At 37.5% G+C, this 16,187-nt stretch overlaps 1 protein-coding gene across 2 annotated transcripts in view; it reads right to left on the bottom strand.

The window, feature by feature from the left end:
- LOC116495620 (SAM domain-containing protein SAMSN-1-like) overlaps positions 1–15,260 on the bottom strand; it is a 105,722-nt gene extending 90,462 nt beyond the window's left edge. For both annotated transcript variants that reach the window (XM_032198256.1, XM_032198264.1), the window contains exon 1: positions 15,201–15,260. The gene's annotated coding sequence lies outside the window, so the exon portion shown is untranslated. The remainder of the gene's footprint in view (positions 1–15,200) is intronic.
- Positions 15,261–16,187: the final 927 nt, after the last annotated feature.

The raw sequence follows: 16,187 nt of genomic DNA, 5'->3' as shown, positions 1-16,187 counted from the left end.
AAGATCGGCAACACTGTTTAGCTTGGTTAAAGACTGTTTTAAACCCACTCAGCACAAATAGCCATAACATTTACTTCAGCTCAGAAAATCAAGCAAATAAAGACACAAAGAGCCAATATCCTATAACTCATAATCAAAAAGGCAAGTTAAACACTTTCACAATTTCCAGAATCCCACTACAGGTCTGTGTCTATTAAAGTCACTGGAAAAATTCCCATTAAATTCAGTGCAATCAGAATTTCATGCACCTTCTCCTGCTAACAGATCACATTTAGTCACATCATAAAAGCACATGGTATTTCCCATGCAATTCATAACATTCAGTCATGCTTTGAAGCCAACATTGCTTTCTGGATAAACAATCAGATTGTTCTTTCCCTTGTCCCAGAAGACTTACCTTTTTTTTTTTTTTTTTCAGAGCAGATATATTTTAATCAAAGGAAAAAAGGTATTACTGCTCTAGAAAGGAAACATCTATTTCCTAAATGGGAGGGCCAAATTCTATGCTCCATAATTTTACTGAAACTCCATGAAACAGGCCCACACATTCTATATTGCTACCTAGAAATATATTGCAGTTTAGAGGGAAAACTGCTAACTTCTCTCATCAGGCCAATTTATATATTGCCAGACAAAACTGATGTCTACTGTGAATTATGGGTATAGGAGTCATTATCTTTCAGGAGCACCTTGAAAACGAGATGTCTAATCTCAATAATGTAAGTTTCCTGGTTAAATAAATCCCCTGTGCTTAGTAATTCTATGCATTTATAGAAGAGATGTCAACCCTCTACCTCCTTAGACCTTAAAAAACATTTTAAAGCCTCAAGGGGATTTGAATCCTCACTAAACAGAATTGATTTCTGTACTTACTACTTAGTATTCTTAATCACACAGTTCATGCATTTTGTTATGTAATGGGCTGGGAAACTCAAAGAACCAGACTGTTTTGCAAACATTTGTCTTCCCATCACCCTGTATTCCATTTATTTTTGATGTTTTTGTTGTTGCTGGTGCTGTTTTATTTTTTCTTTAATAACAAGATGACAGTCACATTAAGCACACCCTGCCTGCAATGGCTCCAAAAAATTAACATTTCCCTCTGAGTCTGTAGCCACCCAGGCCCTGTGTGAGCATTTAAGAACACAACTTTGAAAGGCCAGTAGAGGTTTTTCCCATCCACTCTGCAAGAAAGATTGCCTTGCCACTTTTGCCTATGAGAATTTAGGTTAAGGACTTTAGTCATTCCTTGAGGGACTGATCCAAAGCTTAATGAAGCCAAAAGGAATACATCTATTGATCTGAGCACTTCTGGTAACTTTACTCAGAGCTCCTCTACTAATTATGAGGTACATGCTAAGGTGGGTACAGCCTGAGGACAGTCGTTCTAACCTAACTTGCACCCACGCCCTGCAGCCATAGCCACACGCTTCTGCTCCCATGAACTTCCTTAAATCCAGGTGATACCCACAGGTAGCTGTTGACAGCCCCAAGCTCCAAGTGAAATAGAAAAGAGCCAGCTGGCTCACACAGCCAACTGCACCTAGATAAGTAGCCTCTAAAGAGAGAGACATAATATTTTGTCTGTACCACCATTTCATCTGCAGTTTTCAGGCCTGGAGCTGGTTCATAGCCAGCCAATTCAGACTTGCATCTGCCTATACCTGTAGACACAACATCAGATGTAAAATCTTCTGTCCTTCAGGAGTCTACACTGAGACTCTTCGGTCTTGTCTCTCTACACACATTCAGACAAATCAGGAGGAATTCACTGGAACCCAATGAAACCACTGTAGCATCTACAGAGAAAAACTAAAGACTAATTTTGTTGATGAGCTCCTACCATGTGTTTTAATTTTCATGTTTGCATGAGTCTAACCTTGTTGAAAATCATAATTAGAGACTCAGAAATTTCCCATTCAGTTTACAGATATCTCGTGGCTCCTTAGCTGATTGAGATACGTATCTGCTGCCAGTAGCCCATTCTCTTGCACATCATTCCAAAAACAAACAAACAAACAAACAAACAAACAAAAAAAAAACCCTGCTGTACAAGCATCACATTTTGATCACACTGGCTCTAAGTTTGGCTCAATATTTATTTATTCAATATATATTTATTTATTCTTCTTTTACGCAGACATGATGAGCAATCCAAACAAGTTATATTTTAAAGGCTATGCAGTTGTTAGTGTTAAACAAAGCTTTTCTCTTAGACTCTGCAACTTAGGTTTCGATCTGTACTTAGTAAAATGTAGTGATAAAACCTAATGCTCTAAACCAGTTATGAAGTGTGAGTACAAATGCATTCAGGAAATACAAAATTTGCTTAAATCAAAATGGTCCAAACACTTCAGGACTGTAAATACAGCCATGAGCTGGAATCAACCACATGAAATTGCTCATGTTGCAGCAAGGAATAAATGCTGCTACACAGAGCATTTCTCCCCACTTTATCCTTTTGCATTGCATTAACAGCTACCCAGTTTGGACAGACCATTTGTATTCTTTGGAAGTTAATCTGAACAGATCCTTAGTTGACAGACATTAGTAGAGCTTCATATTTTTCAAGTGAGTTATGTCAACTCATCCAATGTCACCAAACAGTTACAACTGTGCAGCTAATTTTTACAACAGTGCTGTTTTTTTACAGACAAGGATACATCAACTGATGCAATGGCAATTTGAGCTGTTTACATCCCTGTGCATGTGATTTGCTGAGCCTCCAGCTTGCAGCATCCTTGGTTTTGACTGTCCATGACCCTGTTATACTGTCTTATTTCCTCTCCATGTGTTATAGCACTTTCTTTCATTTCTACAAACATATTGTGCCATGCGAGAGACGAACTCTATTTGCCACTTAGGGCCCCTTTAAAAACAAGTGGCAGCCTTCATGCCTTGTGGCAATTCACACCTTCATGTTCCTGCAAAATATGCCCTGTCTGTACCCAGTATTGGATAAATTACTGCCATTTATTAAAGTAATTGAATATGCAGAAGAGGCTGATGTTAAGGGGAAGAAGTCTGTACACTGCCATCAGGATATGTTGCAGGAACAACACATAGGATATCAGTGTGTTCTAAAATATTTGGGGAAAACAAAATTTAAATTTGATTATCGCATGCCAGTAAAAAAATTGTATCTGCTACACACTGTCCTCACTAGTCACATTAAAACCAGACTTATCCAGTAGGAACTGTAGATGCCATCTGCATCCCTAGAATAACCTTGGCAGCATATCAGCATATATTCATTTCTGTGGAGAACAGCCTTCCTTGCTGTAGCTGAGCCCTCATGGTACCTCAGACTGCCAAATTGTCTCAGAACTAGTAACTGGATATTATTACTCACTTAAATCCATTCTAGTTAAACAATATACTTGGAGTTGGCAAGGTTGAGTAGGTAACCTTCCACCCCCCCCCACCCCTCCATGACAATTCAGTAGAATATGATTACCTCAGGCAACCCACCAAGAACCTAAGATGGATAACATGAAAAAAGGAACATACGTGAAAAAACAGTCTAGAAAGACTTGTTTAGGTATTTCACTGTTGTTCTGCTTTAGGTAGAGCATGGTCTTCCAACAGGAGAATGAGTTATCATCTTAACAAATTACAGGTGGATTGAGAGGGGAAAGAGCAGTGCACAGCAATGTTTCTGTATTTGCATAGGAACTTCCACCTTGCTATACTAACTTTTTAAACTGATGAGAGAAAAAAACAATCAAGACATTTCTTGAATAAGACTGGCATCTAGAGATCTGCAAAAAAGGGTACATGCAACAGATACAGTTATAGATCAAAGTCTTGTACATCAAAGAGTGACCCAGCCCCCTGTGACTCTCCCTGCTATTTTATCATTCAAATTCTTCAAAGCAGGAGTCAATGGAATAGATGACATTTTGATCCTGGATAACCATGGAACAGCCAAAATTTTCCCCTAACTCTATTCAATCCAGATGTGGTTCAACAACCTGTTACTCTAACAATGCACACAAAAAAAAAACCACCACTGCTATATGCAGAAATAATGTTCGCAAATAAGCTACAGATGTCCACCAGGAACGGATCAGTGAATCACACACACTGTTTAGTGCTACAGAAGCATTTTTACCCAGTATACTCATAGTATATAGCTAGGACTTCAAAGCTGGCTCTGCTAGATGTACATTCAAAACATAACAACATTTTATTCCCACATTACACTTAACAACACTTTATTCCCACATTCAAAACATAACAACATTTAACATAGTTATCCTTTGAACATCCCTATGACAAGAAAAGTGGTGTTATTCCCATGTTATCACACAGTTGGGCGTATTGTCTGTATCAGTAAAAGAAATAATCAGCTATATGTAATCTATTGCTCACTGATGGTGAGATGTCTGAATCCAAAATAATGATTTTTAAATCTGCAGTTTAAAGTGCTTCCTCATTCTTCAGGTGCTTAAAGATACTTAGAAAATTATTTCTCTGTGAAGAAGTCCAGACACTGTATAAGTCTTAACATTATTGAGCAGCTAGACAGCTATTCTACATTTTGATTAAATCAGGACCTGTAATTTGCATCTTGTTCGTATGTTAACTCAGTGATTAATCTGATTGTTGTCCTCAGAGCAAACAAACCAAACAAGCTTTGTAAAGAATAAGACAAATGGACTGGATGGGACTTTCCCCTCCTGCTGCTTCTTACCTGTCAGCCCACTGGCTGCAGCCCAGAAATGGCAGCACCCTTTCTCACTAGGGGCATTAGGGTTCAAATTTACTTCATAGTTTCTGTTCTTCTCTTCTGTGTGATTTCTCCAGCCACTAGGTGAGAGACTTGTCTGAACTGGGTTTCTCCTACTTCAGACTCTTAAATTATCTGTTCTACTTTATAACTACTAATTAGACCTGTTCAACTAAAGGGTGTGTGTGTGAGTGCATATGTGTGCATATGTTTGCGTAGGTCTCTGGCCTGGTTGTTAGACCAGTTACTTGACAATGGATACAATTGAATTCTCCAGGTCCAGCTCCAATAATCATTGAATATTAATCTAGTTCACTGGAGCAGAAATGAAAATTGCTGCAGCAAGTATTAAAATAAAATGGTTTATGGGACTGGTTGTAGGTGTTCAGGCAAGAAGTTTGCAGGAGACTGTCAGGATGAGGAAGGAGACATTTTGTAAAGACAGTGGGAGGGCCAAATGCAATGAGCTGATTACTAGTAACTTGCTGCAAATGCTACGGCTACTAAAAGTGGTGTTATCCACAGCCACAGCTCTGCTGGGTGTCAGTTTACACTTACTTAAAGAAGGCATATTATTTATCCCACAAACAGCAACTGAGGCATAATATGCTATTAAGGGATTAGATAGTCAAAAAGAAAAAGCACAATACGAGGGCTGGAATTATTTTTCCGAATATGACTAATAACAACTTCAGTCACTGTTGGAGACTGGATACTTATGCGTTCTTGTTCAAATGTCTTGGTATACCTTGGCACTATGTTTGCTCATGTGCTTTTACATATTCAAGAGATGCTTTCCCATCATCAGAAGGTATCCTACACTTGCATATTATCTACTGATTTTATATTAATACTAGCAGTGGAAGATAATCTAGAGTCCAGCCTATAAAAAGCCAGTAGGAGCAAGGATGAATATGACAAAAATTAAGAGGTGAGAAACAGCTGTGGTAGCAAACATTTGCAGTGGAAACTGGCAAAAAGCACTTGTAATAGAGAGATTCAGTACAACTGTGTATGAGACTTCCAGGCTTTTACATAGAGGTTCTAATGAAATTTGATATAGAGGTCTTGTGGAAAAATTTTAAATCAATTTACCTTTTTCGGGATGAAGTGTATACTCTTGACACAGAGAAGCATGTGTGTTTATATATATATATACATACACACACTGAATTATATACTCTGAATTCCATAAATTGGTTTAAAAGAACATTTAACAAACCCTGCAAGTATAGATCTTCTATACTCTCTTCTTAAAATCCATTCTATATTAATGGTTTTATTGACAAACTGAACAACAACTTTGTGGTGTCATCCACTTCATACAAAATCACAGTGAACTTGACACTTGAATAATATTACTTTAGATTTGTAGAAATTCAGAATCATTGAAAAACTATGCAGTTGTAAAACTCTGCTAAGTCTAAATCTAAATCTTTAACAGAAGTATCTAGAAAAGATACCAAAGCACGCAAGTGAAAACAAACATGAGGGAGATATAATTACAAGGGATAATGAGACTTTGGTTGTAATCTCTTGCATGTATCTGTATTATCAGCTGAATCTTTGGATAGGCCTGATCCAAAGTCTGATAAATGTTAATGAGGGTATTTCTTTTTCATTTTAATAAGTTCTGAACTTAATCCTAAACAAAATAATTTAGTTCAGTAATTCATGGTTTTGTAACGTGAAGAATGGTGTATGAACAGAAACCTACTGTGACATGAAGTATCAGAAATAGTGCCTCATTATTCTTTATTTATAAATAGCCTTTTTAGAAATATAGGCTCACAGAATCACAAAATTTCTATGTTGGAAGAGACCTCAAGATCATCGAGTCAGAAAAATAAATTTCTCAGCAGCCTATTTCTTGGGTCCATGCACTCAAATACACTGTGATCAATATTTTCAGGTGAAGCAATTCGCTTCCTCTGTTTGGCATGTGCATAAAACTTGCAATGTAACTTTGACTTTCATTTTGGTTGCAGTCTGTTATCGCTAATGGAACAAACAAACAAACAACCTTCCTAGCTTTTCCAATGTATCAGCTAGATAAATAGCCAACACTTAAGAACTCCCCAGTCAGTAATGAATGACACAGTTTTCTGTGTTATCCCTGATAAAGTTTAGGATATGGAAAGCAGTTTAATCCTCTTTCTATACTCTCCCATCTGTGCTTTAGAGCTGCCATAGTAAATTACTACATACTACTACTTTAGATGCAATTTCATATTTTCATAGCTGAGTTAATTTTATTCTACACTCAATTTTTTAATCTTTGTGGAGAAAAAAAAAATGTTTAGGGAAGCCAGGTCAGATAAAACTGTTGAATTAAAGAGATGGATGGTAGTTTTCAGTAAAACAGACCTTTAATAAAGCTTGCTCAGAACACAGCATTAAGCCAAACTAATAACTTTGTTTACAGAAAATCTACAATGCAAAATGTTAAGATTTAACTCAATTGTAATCTTCTGTTAATTGTGGGACATTTTTTTTATGCAGGAATAGTTGCTGACAAACATGGCTTGAGGCATTCTTTTATTTGTACCTTAAATATGCTATTGCCTATGCCTGATGTCTTTGATTCAGCATTAATATTGCAGATTGAATTTACTTGGTGCAATTTTGCTGTTAACCTGTTCAGTCACAGTTAGGGCTCATTTTTTTTTCTCTGTGAGGGAAGCTTAAGATTTGTGTTAGATTTCTCCACATTTTATCAGATGCACACTTTGCCAGTTCTGTAATTATTATGGGTATAGGACCTGATTTAGTATCCATTGCAGTAAATTCACTACTCACTTTGAGGGTGAGCATAAACAGCTGCTCCAGGAGCAGAAGTGAATGCAGAGAAAGAGATTGATTTAATAAACTATTTATCTTGTATTTTTCTGCATCCATAATAGGAACCTACATTCAATAACACCACAGAAATCCCGTCAATCCAGTATCTTGCTTAGGTCACCATATGGTTGTGGAACAGCTAGTTAATGTTAAACCTTCACAAAATTGAGATTACACTTGCAGGAAACAGCAGATACTTTGAAGAATCTGTAGCCACAGTGTGGCATCTACACATCTAAAACACATAGCCGTAAATCATCAAAACACTACCAGGGAAAGAATTCGTCTGTGACTCTTTGTTATTCTGAATTCCAAAATGACATCTTAACCTGTCTTGTGTCATGGGGCTAGCACGCAGAATGTAGCCCATCCTACCTGATGCCCTAAACCCAGCTAAACAAATACTTGTCACCTCACAATGAGATTATGGCAATCCTGCACTTTCTCTGAGACTTTGTAATTACTTCTAAGACTTCCACAGTCTTAGAAGTCTTCCTTCCTATGTCCTTTTTCAGCCAGCTTTGGGAACTCCTCATTACCTGCATGCAGATGAATTGCTTACTGGGAGCGAAAGCAGCTGCAGAAGTGCAGTCAGGCTGCAAAGCTGTGACTCCATGCTTTCTCTCCCAGTTGTAATATATATGCATGCCTCTGGAAAGTACTCTGCTTTACTACATGGAGAAATGGTGCAAATTCCCAGGGGAACTTGCATAAGGAAGCAAAAGAAGGAGCTCTATAATGGGTCTATGGATTTTCCTCTAGGAAAACATAACATTGCTCCACAAAGGTTAGCCTGCTGATGCCAAAACAGAGCTGCTTCACCCTGTGTCTGCCAGTAAGAAACTTCTCCTGCTCATTTGAATTTCTCTAGGTCTTCATTGGTGCTGCTGGAATTGCAATGGAACAGGCTCCTATCTTTAATGCCCTACCCACTTGCACCTGCTCCTCCAGAGCAGGGTGTGATGGGTGAGGAGCAGAGGAAGCCTCAGTGGGAGAACAGGGATTTGTGCTCACTAGCAGGAGAAGTTACACATGGAATAGAAGATAGCTTGGTAGCAGTAGAAAACTAGGCAGTGTGGCTAAATTATAATATTGTTGAAAGCATTGTAAAGTGACAAAAAATTGTAAAATGGCTCTTATAAAGATGGAAGTTTTAGAAAGTACTTGAAAAGAGAAAAATATCTAAATATAGATCATTTATGCGGCCTTAAATTTGCCTCTTGTGTACCTAGTGTCAATATTGACAGTGGTCCAAGGGATCACTTAGGAGATGTGGGTGGGGTGAGGTGGGGGGAGTAGTCCAAACCCTGCCTCTGGCAGGGAAGTAAAGCCCTCTTCAAAGCTGATGCCTCAAGAAGCAAGAGAATGAATAACTGAGCCCAGGAAGGGGGGCGGAAAAGGATAATTGCTGGCAACAGCCTAGCTCTCTCCTTACCCCCTGGTGTGAATGCTTTCCCTCAGAACCATGATCAGAGCCTGCAGGGCTCATACCCTCCCTCCCTTCTCTCTTCCCCCCCTCCCGCCCCCCCCCCCGGCCCCCAGCTTCCCAGAGACAGTTGCTCAGCTCCCTGTGCGTCCAGCTGCCTCTGGAGAGCAGAACAGCAGAAGGGGAAACAAAGGAGGAGGAGGACCTGGCTACACTTCTGCAGTTTAATGTGAATGTAGCTTCATAATGTTAAGCAACAGATGCTCCTACAGTACTTGCCACGTTGTAGAGTGTGGGGAACTGTCAAAGTTTTCCAGCTAAGGTTGCCAGATCTTCTGATGACAGAAAATGAAGGAATCTTAAAAATATAACTTCTAGCTACCACTACAATCAGGCACAGGTAGATTATAGAATGTTTAATAAGTGCCTAAGTAAGCTGTCCTGACATTACTAGTCCTTTCTTTAAGGCACTGATAGAAGAAGAGCTAATTATTCATGAATATTCCAAGTGCTACTAGGACAAACAAAGCATGTAAAGAGACAGGTATGAACATTCTTAAAAATGTGATCCAAGTAAAAATAATTCATGTTTCCCAGTACTGACTTTTGAATTTTTGTGGCTGTGATACTATTTTTTTGTGGTGCTGCTTTGTGCAATAACAATATAGAAACAGAAAACCAAACAGGCTTTTGGAAAGGTGAGCTAAAAATTAGTCAGTTTTTATAGTTTGCTGATAAAAGAATTGGTATAATAGAAATTAAGTTTAGGCCGTGGATAAAAATATAGAGCAAGACACATGGCTTTCTTAATGAAACAAAATTACTTAGCCTTTTAGTTAATTTGTATGTTACATTGGAAATCTCTGTTAACAGGGTAACTAGGTGTATGGAACTGAGTATTCACATAAACTACTAAGGAAATAATTCTGGGATTTCTGAGAGATTCAAAGTTACTGTTTGAATAACAGTATGACTCCGAAGACATCATGATATAGGAAGGATGTAAATAAAATACTAAGCATATTTAAAATATCAAATATTCAAACTGTATTCAAACTATATTCAAAGTACATTGTGGAGCACAGAGCCAATGGATGGAGCACAAGTAAACTGTGTGATTTAGGTATAAACACTGGGAATTTAGGAGTCTTCTTGATAGGAAACAATGTTTATTATTGATGTTCTTTAACTTCTATGTTACTATGTCTACCACGCAAATGTGCCATATTTCCAAATGTACAATTTTTTTAATAGCATTCATAGAACTGTTTAGAGGGAAAAGATGCATTCAGTAACCATCAGAGATTTACCTGGCCTCCATTACCTGACAATCAACACCTCTTCACTGGAGCTTGGAATACAGACAACCAAAGATTCATTGTAAAACCAGAATGTATGACTTGAAAAGCTGGAAGGAAGAATGCTTAAATGCTTAACAATAGATTGAAATGATAGGTAAGAAGGTTTTGATAAAACTATGAAAATAATTTTTGCTGTTGTTCTTGTTTTTTGTTTTGTTTTAAAAAGAAAAATTCATGCTTTCTCTCAAAATGATTTCCAGAAAACACTTCTTTTCTAATCAACTCTAATCATCAGTTATTAAGAGCACTATTTTTTTTCTCCCTCTGACAAGAAAAAACAGCAATTAAATGACACAGATGTCATTTGTTCTCAGAAGTATGTCCAACTGTGTCAAAATAGTATTATCTCTAAAAGACAGTAAGCAGAATTTGAAAATATTAGTGTAACCATCCAGGGGCAGATTACATTCAGGCTTATGCAGACATGAGAGTGATAAGGAGGGGATGTGCATGTGTTTGGGCAGTGGGGAGTAGGTTGTAAAGGGCAGAGGAGGATACAAGAGAGCTCCATCTTTCCCAGCCTTGAGTTCACTTGCAGTCAAAAGAGACAATCTGTTTTTCTCAGCTTTGTAGAAACGTCAAAAGCATTGAGAACAGGATCCATCATTTCACCAAAGAGGACAGGGATTTGACCCTATACACCCATGCACTGACCCACAGAGCTTGTTGCGTACATGCACTGCATATGTATATTATACTTAAGAAGCCTCTGACAGAGGCTGCTAGAAGCCTTTCGGGTCCTTATACAGTGTAATGTTCTCTGAGTGACTAACTCTGCTCTTTGGAGATGACGTGTCAAAGAGGTAGCTAACCCAGAAAGATCCAAGAAGTCTTTAGCATCTTCATGTTGGCTAATTGTGCTTTCCATATCTGAGGTATAGACAGTCTATAAACTAAGTTGAATAACCGTTGTTAATCTGTGGCAACCTTAATTAAACTTTTACAGAGAAAATTTAGTTAACCATTCAAAGCATATTTGTGATTCTCCAACATGAACAGCTTACCCTCTACCTTTATGAAATTACTGTTAATCATTCAGGAATGTCTGCATCATCCTATTTAAACCTTCCCCTGTGGTTTTAGAATTCTTTCTGCTTACTAATCAACCACAGGGGAGTGATATGTAAACAAGTAAATATATTTTTATAGGCTTTTCCTGTTTGTGATGGTAGGTTTTATCAAGCCATATTTATAGCCTCACCAAGAATTATTTATAATTCATTTGCCTCACATTCAATTGAATTAATTTAAAGGTATAATTCAATTTAACAAACATGCAGCTTGGTGTATTGAGCAATGAGATGTAGTGCAGCTGTTTCAGGCACCCTGCACTTCATCCCATCTTTCAGTTTTCAGCCAGCTTCCTGGCTTGGTAGTCTTTCTGTATATCAAACCAGATACCACGCTAGAACAACAACATATCATAACAAGACAACAACAGCTTTTAACCTCCAAACTATGTAAGTTATCTACATGTATATAACCAAAATTTATCTGAATTCTCCTTATCCATGAAGAGTACGTCCTTTACTGTGCAGATCTCTATTACAAAATCCTGTTGATGTGAACTATTGCACTCTTGCTGCTAACTCTGCTGAAGTCCATTATAGACAACTCTTTCCTGTGATTTATGCCTCATTATAAAAATCAAATTTCTTGGTTGTCAAAAGTAAATTGACTGCAGCAAGCTGAAGGAACAAACTCTCTGACATACAGAGTCATCACACCACCCTAAGGGTGTAACTTCAAAAGTGATAGGATATGCTATAAATACAGAGCTTCAGAAAAGAGAGAGAAACTGATCAGATGGAGTAAAGAAAGTGCTGTCTTTCTCCTAACCTTAACCCTAACCACCAGCATGGGCTGAGATGGCCCACACCCACAAACCATAACCCAGATTTAAAAAAAAAAAAAAAAAAAAAAACTGTTGGAAGAAATTATTTTGCAGGATACTGCTCTTGCCAGCCCTTTTGCAGCCCCATTGCAGCTGAATATCTAGATATGGTCACTTTCCCAACACTAAATCTAATCTTACCCACAGTTTTAATCATAAGCCTAAAACGTATTATACATTAAGATATAACCTGGGACCCCAAGCCATGGTTGAGATGAAAAAGTAATTTCAGGAGATATCTTTCTGTAGGCTGCCTCTTCCCTTGGCAGCCCACATGCAGCATCAGTCCAGCCAGAGCCAGAATTTGTCTCTCTCCTGACCCTTCACCAAATTATAATGCTAACTCTAATGGCCAACAGAGACTCAGCTTCAGCCAAGAACATGTAGTCATGTCCCAGAAGAAAAAGTTTTCTGGGGAGAAATACTTTGGCAATTTACCCCTTCCCTTAGCAACCTCTTTGCAGCCCTATTCCACTGGGGATATAGGCTTTGTCTCTCTCCTAACTTTAATCCTAATTCTATCACAAAGGATGAGCCTTACCAAGGACGTCAGCCATGACCCAGATGAGCACAGTGTCAAGAGAAATATTTATCGGACTAATCCTTCCCTCAGCACTCTCTTTGCATACACACTCCAAAAAAATCTCTGCACTTTGTCAGTCTTCTAACCCTAACTCAAAACCCAGATATCATTGTTGGCATACCCACCACTTCCCTTTCCAGCCATTTTGAAACAGAATGGCAAGAATCTGCCTCTCTTAAACTAAAACTAACCCCAACTTTTTAGCTTGGTATTGGCTCAGCACTAGCCCAGGACATCCAAATATGGTACAGATTAAAGAGTAGTCAGGGTAGAAACCTTTTGACAGCCAGTCCCATCCCCTTGCAGATCCACTCAAATGAATGCTCTAGGTTTTGACTCTAAACCTATATCTTAACCTTAAAGGTTACTATAACTACAAGCTTATTGCTTGTCCTTTGTTGAATCCCCCATACATGGCTAGATAAAAAAGTTGTCAGGAGATGAATACTCTTTCAGTCTACCTCTTTTGGTAGGCCCTTTGCAATCTGACTACAGCAGGAGCCTTAGGCTTTTTCTCTCTCCTAACTCTAAATCTATCCCCAATTCAAAGGGTGGTCTGAAACCACCCTTTGCTCTCAGTAAAGGTCTGAAACCCTTGCTCTCAGGAGTAGACCTAATGAAAAAAAAAAATACAAGGGAGAAATCTTTCTGTAGCCTAACACTTTTCTTGGCAAACTCTTGCCATTCTCAGTACTACAGGAGATTTAGCCTTTTTCCCTCTCCTAATCCTCATCCCATCTATCCTCAGCCCTATGCCTTGACCTTGGCTGAGCCTCAGGTGAGGATCCTCAGGTATGGCCTAGATAAAAAGGTGGATGAATCTTTTTGTAGCCTGCTACTTGTTTGGCAGCTGCTTTGCAGCCCCACTTCAAAAGTAGGTCTAGCCTTTGACTCTTCCCTTACCCTAATGCTCCCTGTTGTAGAGGGTTCAGCTCTAGATCAGGACAAGACAAACATAATTTTATTTGAAAATTTTCCAGTGAAACTACTAATTGAATTGAGACATAGTCTTTTTTACACACATTCGTAAATATTACAGACTCCACCTCCAGCATTTTTTCTCAGATTTTCTTTATTTTTCCTCAGCTATTTGCATTATTTTTTGGCTTATTTTACATGTATTGCTAGTTTTAAAACATATTTTCTTCTTCTGTTCACTTTTAAGGCATGCAATTTAACTGTCTGAGTGCACCAATACTGTAGGCTACCTGTCTATCCCTGACCCCTTGTTTGGTTACACTGGCTTCTGCAGCTGAAGTTATTATATAACCAGTTGCATTTCTTACTACCCTTGACTCCTCCATGCACATAGCAAGAAGCTATTTGCAGCAAGGTTAGCAACAGATAGCTTTGGGGCTGAATCAGGAACAAGGTATGAATTCACACCTCCAGCTTTGTAGTGAAACACCTTAATGATCTTGTCAAAAAGCCACCGTTGCATCAACTTTGTTAATTGTTTTTGAAAGTATGTCCTTATTCTGCTTATATTAAAGAGTAGCATATGATATATAAAAATTTACAAAAGAACTTTTTCTACGTTCTTGCTCTATCTAGGAAGTCTGAGTGTATTTGATTTAACCACATCATGCTCCCTTTTCTCCATACCTCCTTTCTCTGTACACACACACACAAAACCACTTGCTAGATTCATTTTTTTGTTTTTATTTTTTTTTCTGTTACTCTTTGCCATTTACAATCCACCTTAAAACTTGGGGAAAAAAAATCATGCATTATAGTTGCTGTTCTATGTATTCTATACCAACAGAGCAACTAACATCATCAAAAAAGAAGAGTTGAATATGTATATGCATAACATCAACAAACTGAAGGAGTTTCAAATTAGCAATTATACAAAGCTTTCAACCAAAATGGTTTATTAGTGGTCTATACCCCATCCCCATCATATCCGAAGAATGCCATAGCCTTACAATAGCATACTTTCTGAACCCTTTCCAATTTCAGATATTTCCTATCTCTTTTAATACCTCATTGCTTTTGCATCAATTACAGCCTGACCTAAAGCCACACTGGCAGTGAAAGTGATATATAGTGGAATCCATTTAAATGAATTTCTGATGAAAGAATAAAACTGTTAAAAGGATAAATTTACTGCACAGATTTATACAAATCCTGTATATGCACTGAAATCCTCTTAAAGGAAAAACTGATGGAAGATTAAAATGTTAAATGAATTAAAACCCAGCAGCCTAGTGAAATATAATGATTATTTGACCTACTAAATGAATAGTTCCAATAATCATATAATGGTAAGTATTCAAATATATGTCAATTTTACATATGTAGTGAAAAAATGTAAGGCAAACAATGATCAATGGGAGTATCTGTTAAGACAGTAAACTTACAAAACAGTAGTGAAATGTTCTTGAAAAGTCTTTCTTTGTTCACCCAGGCATGGAGCTAGCCAGTCCTTCATTTCTGTTGAGAAAGATAATTTTAATGATTATTAAAAGCTTTTAATCACATAGCATAAATGTAATTTTTGCTTTGCTCAATTTCAACATATTCAAATGTCTAAGAAAGCTATTCTCTTCCCTTTCAGCTGAGCTCTCCACTTGTGGCAAATTGTTAGGGATCTGTTTTACAAAAGATATTGACCAGTGTCTGCCCATTAGGGCTGGCTGTATTCCATTTCATGGAAAGTATCTTTTAAAACTGTGCCAGTGAAACTGACAAAAAAAGTGTTGTAAGCACTGTAGCATTATTTAACATTTGTAATTTTAATGCACATTCAAAGACATAGCAAATAGACACATTTCTGATATTACATCTAAGTATTAGTATTGCAATGCTAAAACAAAACAAAACAAAACTGTTTTGTCTTTCCCCATAAAATGTGTTATTTTAAATAATAAAAATGATCCCATTTTGATATATATATATATATATATATACACATATGTATATGCTTTACCTGTACAACTTGAATTTGGCTAGCTCTTCAAGTAACTGGTTTAAGGTTTAAATCCCAGATTAAACCACTAAAAATGTGAACTCTAAATCCCCTGAAATGAGTTTAAAAAAATATTATATATCAGCTTCCTACCTGAGAAGAGTTCATAATCAGTTTAGGTCATAGGTGAAATGAGTTTGTCAGTTGCAATCTAGTCTGTAATGAATTTATATCTTGATCACAAAAATTACTGTACTACCCAATTAAATATTGCCTGAAGCCACTGTTCATTAAGGACTGAGACCCAGTGATGGATATTGGAGTCTGAAGTGCATTTTTGGTGTAAGAAGATCTATACAATCCCTAGACAGTCCTGTCTTGGTAGCAAGATGCTATGTTTGGAAATGGTATCCTTGCCTCTGTCAAGTCTTTATATTTT

This window comes from Aythya fuligula, chromosome 1, assembly GCF_009819795.1.
Source record: "Aythya fuligula isolate bAytFul2 chromosome 1, bAytFul2.pri, whole genome shotgun sequence".
NCBI classification, from domain to species: domain Eukaryota; kingdom Metazoa; phylum Chordata; class Aves; order Anseriformes; family Anatidae; genus Aythya; species Aythya fuligula.
This window is presented reverse-complemented; position numbering and strand designations above follow the sequence as displayed.